Source organism: Lathamus discolor, chromosome 16, assembly GCF_037157495.1.
Source record: "Lathamus discolor isolate bLatDis1 chromosome 16, bLatDis1.hap1, whole genome shotgun sequence".
NCBI lineage: Eukaryota > Metazoa > Chordata > Aves > Psittaciformes > Psittacidae > Lathamus > Lathamus discolor.
In genome coordinates, this window is record NC_088899.1 from 626125 (window position 1) to 641346 (window position 15222).

Consider the following 15222-nt stretch of genomic DNA (forward strand, 5'->3'; position numbering starts at 1 on the left):
ACAGACCACAATCAAGTGTAGTCTTGTTACACTTCAGGATGCACATCACTAAGAGCTTTTTTGTGTTTACAGTTACAAGCCCCAGGATGCACTTCTCTGCAAATGAAGAACTGCTTTTAGTCAATAAAGATTGAGTTTGCAACAAATTTTTGCACCTCTCTCCTCCCCAGTGCTAAATCTACCTTAGCAAACTGAAAAGGGAGTAAAGGATTTTTCATGGCTCACCTTCCTGAAAGCATCATTAATTATAATGAAGTTCTATAAAGAAAACTTCAATCATCCATGCTCTGCATCTAATTTAGAGCTGGACTGATTATCTTCTGAAATGGTACAGCAGCACTGGTGTAAACCAGATTTTAGTTTTCCTAACAGCCTTTAATTTTCCCTAAAAATAAGACTACCACCTGGTAACAACTTAAAGGTAACACTGACCAGCAACTGAGTCAAATAATTGACTAGAAGTGGATGAACCTAAACCCTTAAAGCACGTCCTCCTTACCTCTGAAATGACTAAACATTTTTAACATGGTGATTTTAAATGCACTGATGTTTGCCTTAGGAAACTAGTAGCGTATGTCTCATTTGAGCTGGGAAGCAACTTGATTTCCTGCTTTTATCAACCACATTATCATCACATAACACATTCCTTTAGAGTCCTGAGGATATTTTTCCTTGCAACATTTTTGATTCATCCTGTGCAGGAAGGAATTAACAGCTTCAGTAGGTGTTCTCAGGGGAAAAGACATGGGAAAGTCAGCTCTTCCTCATTTCCTGTATACCATTTTGCAAAAAATCCCACAAAAATTGAATAAACAGCAATAACTGAGCATAGCAAAACACACACTAGCTTCCTTCTGAAAAGGAATTTCCTCTCCTGTGCGCTTAGCCCTGATGCAATAAAGATGCACTAAGAAATACTAAGGAACAGCCATTTGCAGAACTGTATTTCCCTGCCTCATACAAACCATACAAACTCATACTCATACAAACCATTTACACAATGAGAATTAAGTCTGTTTCTTACATCTTAGACATAGCTTTAGAAACTGGTGACACAAGAGACTGACCTAAACCAGCCCTTAAAGGCAATCTGCATAGTAAGATACAGCTTGCTTTGACAGGCAGACTTTGCTTTATCAGTAATGTAGTAAAAGGATTTACATAGTGTAAGTTGCTGCGTAAAGTTATCTCTGTGTTCCAGAGCTGCACTTAGTGCCAGGAATAGTTTCTTCAGGCTAAGATCTGCCCCTATGTAAGAGACAATACTAATGAGATTATGAAAACATACACTGCTATTAACCACAACTCCCAGGGGAGCAAACCCTGACAACAGTTCCTCTAAACTTACAAGTGCTGAATTCAAATGTTTAACTCCAGAATTATGAAGTCACTCCTTGAAAACAGTTTTCCTGATGGCTTTCTCCAGCTCATCTAATCATGATTAATAATTAGCTTACTTCCACAATTAGCACACTTGACTGACTGAGTGGAAAGTAATAAAGTATCTGAGAACGTAAGGCATGCTTGCATTTCAAGCAGAAAACTAAACCATCACCACAAGAACAACTTGTAATGTATAAAGAAATACATAAGCAGAACACTAGAACAAAAGACTCGGTCCACACCATAGGCTAGTAATGCAGAAGCACCGTAACAGCACACAGAGAACCGTACCCTAGCACCAGCTAGTGGTAAGAATTATTGAAAGCATTTTTACAAGAAAAATGAACATGTTCAAAATAGAAAAGCTTCAGGTTATTATCTATCGCCTCCTAGCTGTGAAGCCTGATTTTAGTTTTAAAATGCTACTAACAAAACCAAAGTTACTACTGGTTTCACAGAGCATGCCTACCCCATCTATACAGCACCTCAAGTGGTTTTGATTGTTCCAGTTGTTTGAAGTTGAAAGCAGCACTAGTACAGACAACAGATGCTTTCTCCATACTCAGTGCTATTTCACCCTCAAAACCAGCTTATCACTACATAAGTAGGAGGCAGCAAAAAGAATAATTAAACATTATTCTTACCACACTTCCCCTTCCACAGAGTATTGTCAACATCTTCTCTCAACATAAATACTTGTGTTGAAGTTTAAGTGATTAATTCAGCTAAGAAACTTGGCTGGTCATCCATTTTTGGAATCCAATCCTGTAGTGTCTGAATCAGTTTACAGAGGCAACCCTACAAGATCTGCTCTAGTTTGCAAGGGATACCACCATATGCCACTTGATAAATCTAAGTTTATCCAAATTTAAATGGGCCTTATCTTCTTCCCTGTATCACTGTTGGTGTAATTGACACAGACTCATTTTAGTCAGTTAGTAGGAATAGTACACAGGTAATGGCTACTAATCCTATATAACTTACCTGATAGACTGAAGATGTCAGCAGCTCTCAAGTTCTGGAGAGGGCAATGTTTAAGTGAAGCATGTCTGTTCGGTCTTAGACAGAAGCCATCTGTTCTGCAGATTGATAAAAACATCTTGGGTTCCACAGCCTGTGATCAGGAGGTAGTGAATTGACTTTAGTGACCTGACATCATTAGTCTGCCAATCAGATATGCTGGTCACCTTTTTGCTAAAGTCAGCCATATGGGACTTTAGGAAGGCCACTTGGAGCTTGCATATGGAAGCCAAATATCTAAGACTAGCTAGTTATGACCATATCATCAATTCAATAAAGTGGTACTGAGAAACTCTCAATAGCTATAGGAAAAAAAGCACTTGTCCTAGCAGAAGAGCTTGCGTGCAGCATAACCATCAAGCAATGAACTCTGACAAGAATGACAAGCAAACCATGAGACATTTGTGAGTAGTGGAAAACTCCATTGGTAAGCTTGGACAGTGCTTTGTGTTGTGAAAAAGTAAGATTTCTATAAACAAAATCTGTTACTGGTACAAATTCCCCAGGCTGCAGAAATCCAAGACTGAAGGACCTTGCACCTAAGTCAGAAAGAATAGCATAAACAAGAACAAAGCAAAGCAGCAAGAATACTTAAGTGCTTGAGTTTTAAGAGTCTCATTCCCCAGGACATCTCAAGCACAAGCTAAGTAAGTACTTTAGTAGTTCAGCCAATTCTTTGTTTTACCTGTAAAAAGCTCTTTAAGTAATATTACCTTTTTTCTTTTCTTCCTAAAATTCAGAGCTATTAAATGACCAGTAACCCCAGCAGTTCCAACTGTGCCAGTCTCTCCCAAAGAAACTATTAGTTTAAACCATAACATGTAGCACACTGTCTCCTGTTTTTAAGGAAAAAGTAGAATGGCAGAGAAACTTGATAATAGAGACCTTGCTCCCATCAACATGACAGCAACTGGCCATACTGGTATCACTTGGGGCTGTCTGGTTTCAAGGCTGCTTTAGACTCTGATGAGAAAAATCTAGAAGTACTTTTTCCTTCCATGGCTCACTAGGGCTTCTACACACAAGAACTTCCTTGTCTAAGCAGTAAGAGTAATTTTTTCAGTCATTATGAATATATTGAGTCTGATATCTATATTTACAGGAGTTTTCACTAGTATTTGTCTCTACTGTGGGCTGATATGTGTCTGTGTTTATGCACACCCAGGCAACCTGAAAAGCCAATTCATAAATTTAGAGAGCGCAACAGCAAGAATATTGGTATTTTTATAATATAGAAAGTTTAAGTGTTCAGATCTTCAGCTAAAGACTTGCTGGCTCCTCTGACCCCCAGAAATAGCGTAAACTGAATTGCAAGTCGACTGAACACAATCAGGTGGTATATATTCTAAATGCAAATGCAGGGAAAATAAAAATGACTTGTACACACATAGCCAGATGTAGCTAAATTTTAAGCATAAATAAATGACTACACTACAATCAACAAAACATTCCAGGCAAAGAAAACTGAGAGGTATATCAGGCAATAAACAGAGCAAGAGAGGAACAAAGACCAACACAGACTATGCCAACAGAACAGCTTGTTCTGTTCAGTGTGATTGAGTGACAAGATCTGGAAAAACAGGATTAACAGTCACAGATGTGCCTGAATACAAGTGAAGAACACCAGAAGGAAGCAACTGAGGTATAGCACAAGAGAGTTTGAGACAAGGTTGATATTGGAAGCTGTATTTTTATTGTAAAAATAGATGTTTCCTTCATGTTTCCCTGACAGCCAGCCAAAATCTGTCACCTGTCTTTTTAATGCTGCCAATCTGTTAACCTTACTGGTTTTGGACAGCTCTGAAAACAAGGAATGGTTGGCCTGCTGTAGCATTTCTCGCTCTGGGAGGGTAGCATGTTGCAGTAAGCTTTGTAGAGACATTTATAATTTAAATGAGCAGCCTGAGAGCCTAGGAGTCACACACAGAACTCCTCTACATTAAGTGCGACACACTAAAATATTAATGCGAGTTTCTACTATTTAATGACTCTAAACTAGCAATATTAATCTCAGGCTAGACAGAAAACATTATCGTGCTTTTCTACATCCTTTTTCACATTTTGCAAATAAGCATACAGTGACACTTCTGAAATACAAATCCATTTTTGTCAGTACTTTGGTTATCACAGGTGAAAGATACAATAATGATTTCCAGAAAGAAATGCAGCTTCAAACTTTGACAAAAATTCTGCCCTGCTGGAGCCTGCCATAGCTTTAAAAACATACTGTCCATACTACACAGGTCCTCAAAGTTTCCTCTCAACTGTTAATAATACCTTACAGCAACATAGGAATGAGTCTCATTCATGTTTTCCATTTGGTAGCGCTTTAAGTGAAGCACTGAAATAACACATAACATTCTATATATGAAAAGCAATAGATATTAAAGAAATGTTTTTAATCAGAAGGACGTATGCACGTATGCCAGATTCAACTACCTCACAGAGCTACTGCACTACTTTAAAAGAAAGGGTGTTAAATACTAGTGTCTTTCTGGTCCACCTTTCACTTTTAAAGCTGTATATTAACTGAATCACAGCAGCGCAGAAATGTGTAAATGATTTGGAACTTGGACAATCAATAAGAAAACAAAAATACACTTGACTACAGGATTATGGGTCTTCCTATATTAGGAGCATATGGAAGAAGTACAGAAGGTACAGAGGCATTTTATTCACACTCAAAGCATGTAGATTAAATATATAGAACTTGGTAAAGTGACAGCTAGCAGGAAAACTATAGCATCGATTAACACTTCAGCAAAGCACAGCTGCTTAGAGCAAAAGTGATGGGATAAACCAGAAATACACCAGCTGAGAAACACCCAGTGAGACCCCTAAGGTAAAGTAACTGGAATCCCTTTAGTTCAATAGATGTAAAACTGAGCTGACAAAGTATGCCCCAAGCTTCTCCAGATCTTGAAGCCTGCTTCCACAAATAAAGTAGAAGCTTGTGTTTGTGGGTACCACGACTCTCTATTCTTGTGCCTCAAAAGGCAGCAGACATTTATGAAGATGATTTTAGAATTTAATCCGTTACAAGTCACCGCACAAACAATACATGATTCAAAAAGCAGCTTTACTGCCTCTTGTTTACCCTTTTTTGGGTAAAGTTAGTAAAATAACTAGGAAGTGTTGGAAGCAACATGGAGTTAGGTAGTCTTTATAAACAATACACAGGTATAGAAAGTATCATATTGGTTTAGTACTATATTTCTACATAATAAGAAAGTAAAAATTATGCTTTGGAGCAAGTAGAAATAGTTTAAGGTTTAAGCTCCATTCACTGGAAAGCTGATTAGAGAAAAGCAAATATAAAAAAACATTTTTTAAAATATGTAATTAAGGCAAGAAAGAAAACAAGCTCAGCTGTATGACATCCCTACAAAAAGCCAAACAAAACCAATAGGAAAATAAAAAACAAAACATAACCAGTGTCACAAAAACCAACCTCACCTCCATGCTCTAGTTTTCAGCATTGAATTTCTTTTCCCTTCCACCATGTCTTTTAAAGGGACATCCTCCAATCAGTAGCAGGGTGAGCCTTCAAATTAAGACCTTGAAAAGCCAATAGAGCATTGATGAGGAAGGAATGGAAAGGTAGCATCAGTCCTTGAGCAAAAGCCTTTACTTCTTTCATCCTTAAATGAGTGAGTAAACAATATTGTGGCAGTCAAGTCAAATAAGCAAAATAAAATGAGGAAGCTCAAAGGAGATGTTAATACCAGTGTTTTGTCATTAGCGCTGCAAGTTGATATGTACCTTGCCTCATTTAAGATCTCAATAGCAATGTCTCTAGAACACAGCAGGAAAAAAAATAAAAGAACTAAGAAGTTAATAGATGAGTGTATTTTTTCAAAAGAGGAGGTTTGAGTTCTTTTGGAAGCTTCTTCTGGAGCTATAAACATGCTAAGTAAAGGAAAGTTACAATTTGTGTTGCTTGTGATACTACTGCCAAACCTTACACTTCATTTTGAGGTAGAAAAGTTCATACTCTAACTGATGTGGTATGTGTTCCTTCTGCAAGTAATAGAGGAGCCAACAAGGAGAGGTGCCATGCTTGACTTTGTGCTCACCAACAGGGAAGGGCTCGTTGAGAATGTGGTGCTCCAGGGCAGCCTTGGATTCAGCGATCACGAGATGGTCGAATTTGAGATCCCCAGGACAGTGAGAAGAGCATATAGTAAGCTCACTGCCCTGGACTTCAAAAGAACAGACTTTGGCCTCTTCAGGAGCCTGCTTAGTAAGGTTCCGTGGGATATAGCCCTGGAGGGCAGGGGGGCCCAAGACTGTTGGTTGATATTCAAGGATCACCTGCTACAAGCTCAGGAGTGCTGCATCCCAACTAGAAGGAAGTACAGCAGGAGAGCCAGGAGACCTCCTTGGATGGATAAGGAGCTGCTGAGGAAAATTCAAATGAAAAAAGAGGCTTACAAAAAGTGAAAGCAAGGACACACGGCCTGGGTAGTGTACAGGGATGTTGTCCGGGAAGCTAGGGACCAGGTTAAGAAGGCTAAGGCCCAGTTAGAATTAAACTTGGCCAGGGATGTTAAGGATAACAGGAAGGGATTCTACAGGTACATAGCAAACAAACAGACTAGGGACAACATAGGCCCCTGAGGAAGCTTTCGGGAGAACTGGCTACACAGGATTTGGAGAAGGCTGAGGTTCTGAATGACTTCTTCGCCTCGGTCTTCACTGGCAAAGGCTCTGACTGCACCACCCAAGTCTTAGAAGGCAGACACAGGGACTGTGAGAATGAAGACCTTGGGCCCACTGTGGGAGAGGATCTGGTTCGAGACCATCTTCAAAATCTGAACGCGCACAAGTCTGTGGGACCTGATGGAATCCATCCGTGGGTCCTGAAGGAGCTGGCGAATGAAGTTGCTAAGCCACTGGCCATCATATTTGAAAAATCATGGCAGTCAGGTGAAGTTCCCGACAACTGGAAAAAGGGAAATATAACCCCCATTTTCAAGAAGGGGAAAATGGAAGACCCGGGGAATTACAGACCAGTCAGTCGCACCTCTGTGCCTGGCAAAATCTTGGAGCACATTCTCCTGGAAGGCATGCTAAGGCACATGAATAACAACAAGGTGCTTGGTGACAGCCAGCATGGCTTCACTAAGGGGAAATCCTGCCTGACCGATTTGGTGGCCTTCTATGATGGGGCTACAGAATTGATGGATAAGGGTAAAGCAGTTGATGTCATCTACCTGGACTTGTGCAAAGCGTCTGACACTGTCCCACATGACATCCTTGTCTCTAAACCGGAGAGACATCAATTTGATGGATGGACCACTCGGTGGATAAAGAACTGGCTGGACGGCCGCACACAAAGAGTTGTGGTCAATGGCTCAATGTCCGGCTGGAGACTGGTAACGAGTGGTGTCCCTCAGGGATCGGTGTTGGGACCGGTCTTGTTTAACATCTTCGTCGCTGACATGGACAGTGGGATTGAGTGCGCCCTCAGCAAGTTTGCCGATGACACCAAGCTGTGTGGTCCGGTTGATATGCTGGAGGGAAGGGATGCCATCCAGAGGGAACTGGACACGCTTGTGAGGTGGGCTGATGCCAACCTTATGAAGTTCAACCACAACAAGTGCAAGGTCCTACACCCGGGTTGGAGCAATCCCAGGCACAGCTACAGACTGGGCAAAGAAGAGATTCAGAGCGGCCCTGCAGAGAAGGACTTGGGGGTGCTGGTCGATGAGAAAATGCACATGAGCCAACTTCAGTGTGCACTTGCAGCCCAGAAAGCCAGCCGTACCCTGGGCTGCATCAAAAGGAGCGTGACCAGCAGGTACTCGCTCAGAAATGAGAGTGAGAAAAACAGGGTTTATATAGGACAGCACCAAATATGTGAGGCAAGTAGGTCTTGGCCTGTCACAGAGCGCTGGCCCAGAGAATCTACCTGCGCCTTCTCAGGGGGGAGCATCTCTCCTCACACCACCTAGTTATTCAAATCATTTCCCCTCAGATACCTCGTTTTCAGACAGAGGCGAGAAAACCACCTCCCTGCAGAGCTGCGTTAGTTTGAGAAGAAAAAAAACAGACAAAAAAGCACCACCAAAAACAGGGAAAAAGAACCTGCTCTTCTCCACAGTTTATGGTCTGGGATGAGGGTGGTGGACGGAGGCCGCGGGTTGAGCTGACGGGGTCTTGACGAGCCCCGCAGCAGAGGCGGGGGGCAGCGGGCGGGAGGGGGTCCCGCGGTGGGGGGACCTGCCCGCTGGCCTCCCCCCAACGTCACTTCCGAGGCTGGAGACAAAATGGCGCCCGAACGGTGCCGGAGCTGAGGCCGCTCCGCGCCGCTCCGAGCCGGGCCGCAGGCGGCGGCAGCAGCGCAGGTGAGAGGGAGGCGGCGGCACTCGCCGTGCTGCCCGCGGGCGCCGCCGCGCCGGAGGGCGGGCCGGCCGGTGGGCAGAGCCAGCCGCGCGGCGCCGGGGGCGCGGCTGAGAGGGGCCCGGCGCGGGAGGAGGGGACCGCGGCGGCGGCGGCCCGCGGCGGAGCCTCCTTCGGGGAGGTGGAGCCGCCCCGGAGTGGGGGTCCGGGGGAAGGTGGTGGCGGGTGCCGCAAGTGCGAGGAAAGAGTGAGGGACCTGAGTTCTGCGAGAGAGCCTGATGGAGAGCGGGGGTCCGGGGAGCGAACGAGAGGAGGGGGATGGCGCAGAGGCCGCAGGGGAGAAGGCGCTCCATCCCTTGGGCTGTTATTCCGTATTTTTTCTCTGAAATCGCTGCCTCGGAGGTGTCAGCTGGTGAAGCCGAGTTCCAAACCGCTGCCAGCCCGACGCTGCGAGACAACAGTTGTCTTCCCAGTAGCTCGCAATACACCGTCTTCAAAACTTTCGGCAATTCACATGCCTTAAAGCTAGCTGCAGATCAAGTGTCTGCCAAGCTGCGTGAGAGAGGCTTGGGGAAATGGATTTCAGGATTGTTTTCCTAACTGGAAATGTCTTTCCTAGGACGTGTCACATAAAGCAGAGATTTATTTCTTCATGATGGTGCAGTAGTACCGTGGGGAAGAATGTTCCTGCCGGGGCCAGGGGGTTGGAACTAGATGATCTTAAGGTCTTTTCCAATCTAAACCATTCTGTGATTCTGTGGTTGGGGTGAGAGAGAAAGTTTAGGACAGATCAAGAGAAGTATCTTCAAGTAGGTTTTCTACTTGAAGCCAGAGCAGTGTGTGAAGCTTTGCTGATAACTGTCTCAGGAGTAGGTAGCTGAAGCCTGCAGTGAAATTTCCAGTGCTTTCAAATTCATATGAAGCTGCAACGTTTCCCTTGTGCAGTGGTAAAGAGAACTTCAAATTTTTTTCAACTGTTGCAGAAGGAAGGGAAGGTTTTGTGGTTGCACCTGATTGTCCAGTGCCGGTATAAGTCCTTCTCTTGTTTGTTTTACATTTGAGTAGTCGACAGTGGACAGCTCTTGAGAACAGGACTGGCTGTGTTCCTGATGCTGCTTCAGTTCGCTGTTCCCAGTCTAAGCTCTTGACTTTGGGCATGTTATTTGGATGCAAAGTCTTTTTCAGTTTATTCACACATCTGAATGAGAACTGGAGATGCACAGCAGTGTGGTATGCAATTGTTGTGTTGGCTTAAGACTCTTGCCACGTTCTAATGCAAATTAGGTGTGTTAAGGATTCAGCTATGCTTTCCTTGGTATAGAGAGGCCTCCAGGTGTTGAAACATATGATAGTGAATCCATGAGAGCATTGGCACTCTTCAGATAGAGAACGGCATCATTGATACAGTGGCTTTTAAGAAACAGAAGAAATACTGGATTTGTAGGGACAGCAGTGAGAACCATGTTCATGATGGTCTTCAAGCATCTAGCTCCCAGGATTTGATAGGGCAGAAGTGTGAAGAGCCCATGGATTAAAGCACAAAAATGAGGCTAAATTTCACTCGCAGTGTAACCCTACTTATGCTAAATAAAAGGCAGATCATCACTTTGGATAAAATGTCGTGGGTAGAAATGTCCCAATGAGTGTGGTGTTTAGAGATTCCTGAGCTGATCCCTGTTTAGTGTAGGTATGGGGATCTGAAGAGTAGGCTTCTTCCAGAGTAGCATGGAAGAGGGGGGAAGGATTTTGGAATACTTATGTACATTTGTATAATCTGTTGTTATTTTTCTGCATGAGCATTTGGTGGAAAATGGAAGTAAAGCAGAAAGTCAAAGTGAACTACTGTTTTTCTGGAAAAACTAAAATGGCTCTTGCAGTCCATCTCCAGTGCAGTGATGTCCTCATTCCACTGTTTTACATAAAAGGCTGGATCTTTAGGGGTAAACAAGTAGGAGCATATAAAAAAAGAGGTCTGAATATTGTTGCTTACTGGCTGTCCATCTGTTGAAAACAGAAGTTCAGAGTGATTTAGAGGTGACCACTGTGATCATAATGTTTTTCCAGTTAGTATCCAGTTAATAGTTTATTTGCAGTGTGCCTGCAAGACCTTCGATTTCACCTCTGAACCAGAAAACAAAAGCAAAAATAAGCTTATGGCGTGAGGAAATAGTGCAGTACCTTGGCCACTATGAGTCACTTCGTTACTGGTGAGATGGGAGACTGCTACTTGTATGGTTTTTATCAGGGATTTACAAACAGCTGGAGTTCATAAACTCGTGCCAGATATCTGCATTGGCGCACCTTTTTAAAGTGCACATATTTGCTGTTATACTTGTTAGCATATTTATTTCTACCAATGTGTTTTTTTTCTGTGGTGGTATTCTGAAAAAAATACTACTTTTCTGTCTATAAAAACATGCCTGTAGCCAAAAGTGAGTGGCTGAGTCCTGTATTGTGAAAAGGAATGACAGAAATGGATGTATTCACGAAGTAGCAAATCAGCAATGTGCTTGTCTTGTAAATGGAATTGTAAATTCAATTTCATTTGAATTTACTGTTAGGAAGTAGAGTTAAACGTGTATTTAGGTCTGAAGATCGGAATGGTATTTTTCTGTATTTGCAGCTCTTGGAGACTTCTTGTTTTCTGCTGACTTCTCTTGATTAGTTGCTGTTTAATAAAATCAAGTTTTTGTGTTTGTGATTTCTTGGCTTATTTTCTCAGTTATCTGAATAAACCTTCCTATAGTATAGCCGTTTATTTGGTTACACGGAAGTAAGCGAAGCTTTTTTTCCTAATGAACAATAGGCGGTAGATTTTTGTGTTCAGAAAATCATTGCCCATTTTTTTTCTTCTTATGCTGGCAGTCTTGAATAACTGAATATATTTTGCAATTAAATTCCCACAGACAGTGCTTTCATTTCTATCAAAAGCATATTTTAATCTTTAAGAGTTAACATGAACTTTAATGATTTTTTTTTTTTTTTTTGCAAGCTTTATTTCACCAAATACAGTGAAAATTGTGGATTAGAGCAAAATACTCTAATTACCAGCATACCATTGAATTGGAAAAATTTAAGTTCCCTGATGTTAAAACCAAAAAATTATCTGTTCAACTAAAAACTAAAACAAAGACGCCTGCTGTGTCCCAGCCTGAGCCCCTGGTCATTAAGAGAGCACTGTTGAGACTTTCAAGTTTTGTTCCTGGTTCAATAATGAAAGTGTTTTTACTGGAGCAGTGACATAATGCATGTTCCATTTTCAGCTTCCAAAAGAGCGCTGATGCTCTTATGTCTGGTTTTTCTTTTTTTCTGAACTGGAAGCAGCAATTCCAGTTCTCATTCAAAGTGCTTTTTGATTCTGAGATTTTTATTTTTTTAAAAAGGCACCTATAGAAATGATCAATGTGGTTTATAAAATCAGAAGGTAAAACCTAGAAGTACCATCGGATTTAGTTTGAGAAAGATGATATGTGGTGTTAGCTTTGTATACAACTGCTTGCTTTTGTTTGCAGGCTTTATTCCCAGCAGGTGTCCTTGTTTCTTTGCAAGGGAATATTTAAGAATTCTGAAGTGTAGAATTCAGAAATAAGGATAAAATATTTTTTGTTTCAAGCATTTTGTTTTACTGTGCCCACAGTATTTCCTTAAACACAAATGCCTTGTGTATTCTTCTGTAAAGAAATATAATCTATTGCTTAACAGTGCCTCTAAATACACTTTTCTGACACTGTTAAGATTATATGATGCAGTAGATCTTTTTTCTTTTGTGTTTGTTTCCCAGATGTTTTAATGCCTTGAGAAAGAGTGTAGCGTTTTTGTACTCATGAGATAAAATAGTAGGTAGTGGTTTGAAATTAATGCGACTTTGCTGTGTTTTCTGGATATGAATATTAAAAAATCTAGTTACTGTACTCGTGCTTCATTTTTGGCATAGAACCTTTATTTAGTTTTTCTTAGGTACTTGGTGCATCTTCAGAGTTTGCTGTGGCAGATGTTACTAACAGTATTCAGGTCTTTCACTCTCAGATGCAGATAGATGTTGCTGCTGAGTTAGGAGGAAAGGTTGAATCGAGCCAGTTGTTACATCTGTTTGATGGAGCTGCTGGTGTGAGTTTTTCCAGAGTACTAACACAGTTGTAGGCTACTGCTACCTTTAAAAACGATCTAATGTGGTCATCATCACTTCTTTAAACTTCATTTATCATATTTCTCTGGCTGACAAGTCAGAGCAGTAACATTTTCTTTGGGGCTTTCCTGGAACATCTTCAATTAGACTTGTCTCTGTGTGTAGCTAAGAAGTCATTAGCTTATGAAGTGAAGGCTTGTTTCTGCTTGCAGAGACAAGAGGATGTACATTGTTGGTAGCTATTGATCAGAGGTGCGCTAATATTTGTGTAGCAGTTTTGTATTTTTTCATATTTGTTTCATACTTTCTTGAATTTTGTACTAGAAGTTAAAGTGCAAGTTTAATGTTACGGATACTTTGTCTTCTTCTGTCATCTTTCATTTAGATGGTAAGAAAACTAGTGATTATACGTAAAGCTGCAAGAACTCTTAAGTTCTGGGTTTTTTTCCCCCAGTGCAATTAATCTTGCTTTCCACATCGTTGAGTTCATTGTTAATAAAGTAGGTAACAGAGGAAGGAAGAAATAGGGAAATACTTTCAGTCTCTTTTTCAGTTACAGAGCTCATATATGAACTTGTCAGTACTGCAGGTATAAGTGTATTTTAAATCGATAGCAATATGAATACTTGTTGAAGCTTTTGCTTTACTGTAGCTTAATTTGTCATTTAATTGTTATTTTATGGTCAGCTGGTTCCTCTAGTGACTTGTAGCTGCAAGTGTATAGAGTAGCACTGTAATCTACCTAAACTGTATTACGTGGATGTTGAAATACATCAGTATGTTAAGATTTGATATAATCTTCTAAGAAATGCTGTTGAGAGGTTTGACTATAACCAGTTCAATTAAAGCTGAATAAAGCCTTTATAAAATTTATAAAAATGGTAGGCTTTTTAAAAAAAAAAAAAAAACTCTGAAAACAATATTAATTGGAAGCAAAATAGTGTTGAATTAGTCTATGAAATACAAGAAAAGTGTATTCTTACTCCTCAAATGAAACAGAAAAGTTTTGACTGTTTTTCAAGTCTTCGACTAATTTGCTTAACTTGGTGAAAAAGCCCATCTGAGAGGAAGCTTTCAGCATGACAGCACTTTAGCATTGAGCCCTTCAACCTATCACATAATTGATATTTACTGGTTGTGACCCAAATTCTTTATGTTTAGTGGCTGAGTAGCAATGGTATTGAAGAGTTATGGGTTAAATGTCTTCCTCTTTTACTCAGTGTTGAAAATGATGTGTGTACTTAAAATGCCTGTCATTTACCATCATGTAGCATATGTGTGCTTCCTCCAGGAGGTTTTCAAGTGTTTTTTCCAGTGTTCAAGGCCAGGTTGGCAGAGCCTTGGGCAGCATGATCTAGGATGAGGGTTGGCACTGGATGATCTTAAGGTCCTTTCCAACCCAAACCATTCTGTGATTCTATTATTCTAAATCACCTTCCAGAACTGTAACAGCAAATGGTTATGTGAACAGTTAAGCCCTTGTCATTGAGGGACTAATAATCTTCACTATGAGGGAGGAGTAAAAGTACAAATAGGCACCTGGAGACAATAACCACTTAAACTGGCAGCTACAGCCGTAGTAGCTCATCAGGCTGGGCTGTAAAATTACATCAACAAAAAGCTCTTGTTTCTGTTGTCTTTAGGTGAATAATCATTTTTTGTTTTGTAGCCAAGTATAGCAAACCAAGACATTGGCTACTAAAAAGTTGTTTTTCCCACTAGAAAATGTTTTGATGCCACTTCTGCTATCTAAAATATTTCATTTATAAATTGACATTGTGCGGGTATTGTCCCAGTGGACAATGAGTCCTGGGTTTTTCTGGATTTTTCTCTGTTATTCAGGCCTCATCTCAAATACAGAAGTTTTTGTCAAGGCAAGATTTAACTGTCTCATAAGTGACTGTGATTAGTAATGAAACCTGTAGAACATTCCTTACTTGTCTTACTTTGGTGTAGGCTATGTTCTCAGTAATAGAGAAAATCTGAGAAGACCAAATGCTTGGGACGTCTTATTCCTAGGAATTGATTTCCTTCAGATGTTTAAAAGCTGTCCAGATGGAGCTCCTTTATCCAGCAACTGGTCTTTGCTGGCATACTGTAAAGCCCACTGAACCAGCTGCTAAACTGGAAGTGAAGTACAGATGTTTTGGCTTTTTGTGTAAATGCTCATGCAATATGCAAATTTTGGGACAAAAGGGAGTTAATCTTGAAAGAGCTATATACAACTGAAATATCCTTTTCAAGGATTTTTTTCCTTTTCTCAGGAATTCCTTAATGTAATGTTTCTAAGATGTTCAGCAGTATTTTCACTGTTACACAACATTAAGAATTCTTACAGAGCAAAGATG

The 15222-nt window shown here is 40.9% G+C and overlaps 2 protein-coding genes across 10 annotated transcripts in view; one reads left to right on the top strand and one right to left on the bottom strand.

Annotated features, from left to right (window-relative positions):
* Nucleotides 1–8655, bottom strand: part of LRRC38 (leucine rich repeat containing 38) — a 63188-nt gene extending 54533 nt beyond the window's left edge. For 4 of the 7 annotated variants that reach the window (XR_010616252.1, XR_010616247.1, XR_010616250.1 and 1 more), the window contains exons 1-3: nucleotides 8494–8655; nucleotides 5860–5961; nucleotides 2368–2497 (exon numbers count right to left, since the gene is read on the bottom strand). The gene's annotated coding sequence lies outside the window, so the exon portion shown is untranslated. Of the gene's footprint in view, nucleotides 1–499; nucleotides 694–2367; nucleotides 2498–5859; nucleotides 5962–6479; nucleotides 6566–8493 lie in introns of those variants that run through there. The other 3 variants (XR_010616251.1, XR_010616253.1, XR_010616248.1) reach the window with 3 other exon arrangements.
* Nucleotides 8656–8663: 8 nt separating this feature from the next.
* The window catches only part of PRDM2 (PR/SET domain 2), a 76311-nt gene continuing 69752 nt past the window's right edge, over nucleotides 8664–15222 (top strand). For all 3 annotated transcript variants that reach the window (XM_065696236.1, XM_065696237.1, XM_065696238.1), the window contains exon 1: nucleotides 8664–8753. The gene's annotated coding sequence lies outside the window, so the exon portion shown is untranslated. The remainder of the gene's footprint in view (nucleotides 8754–15222) is intronic.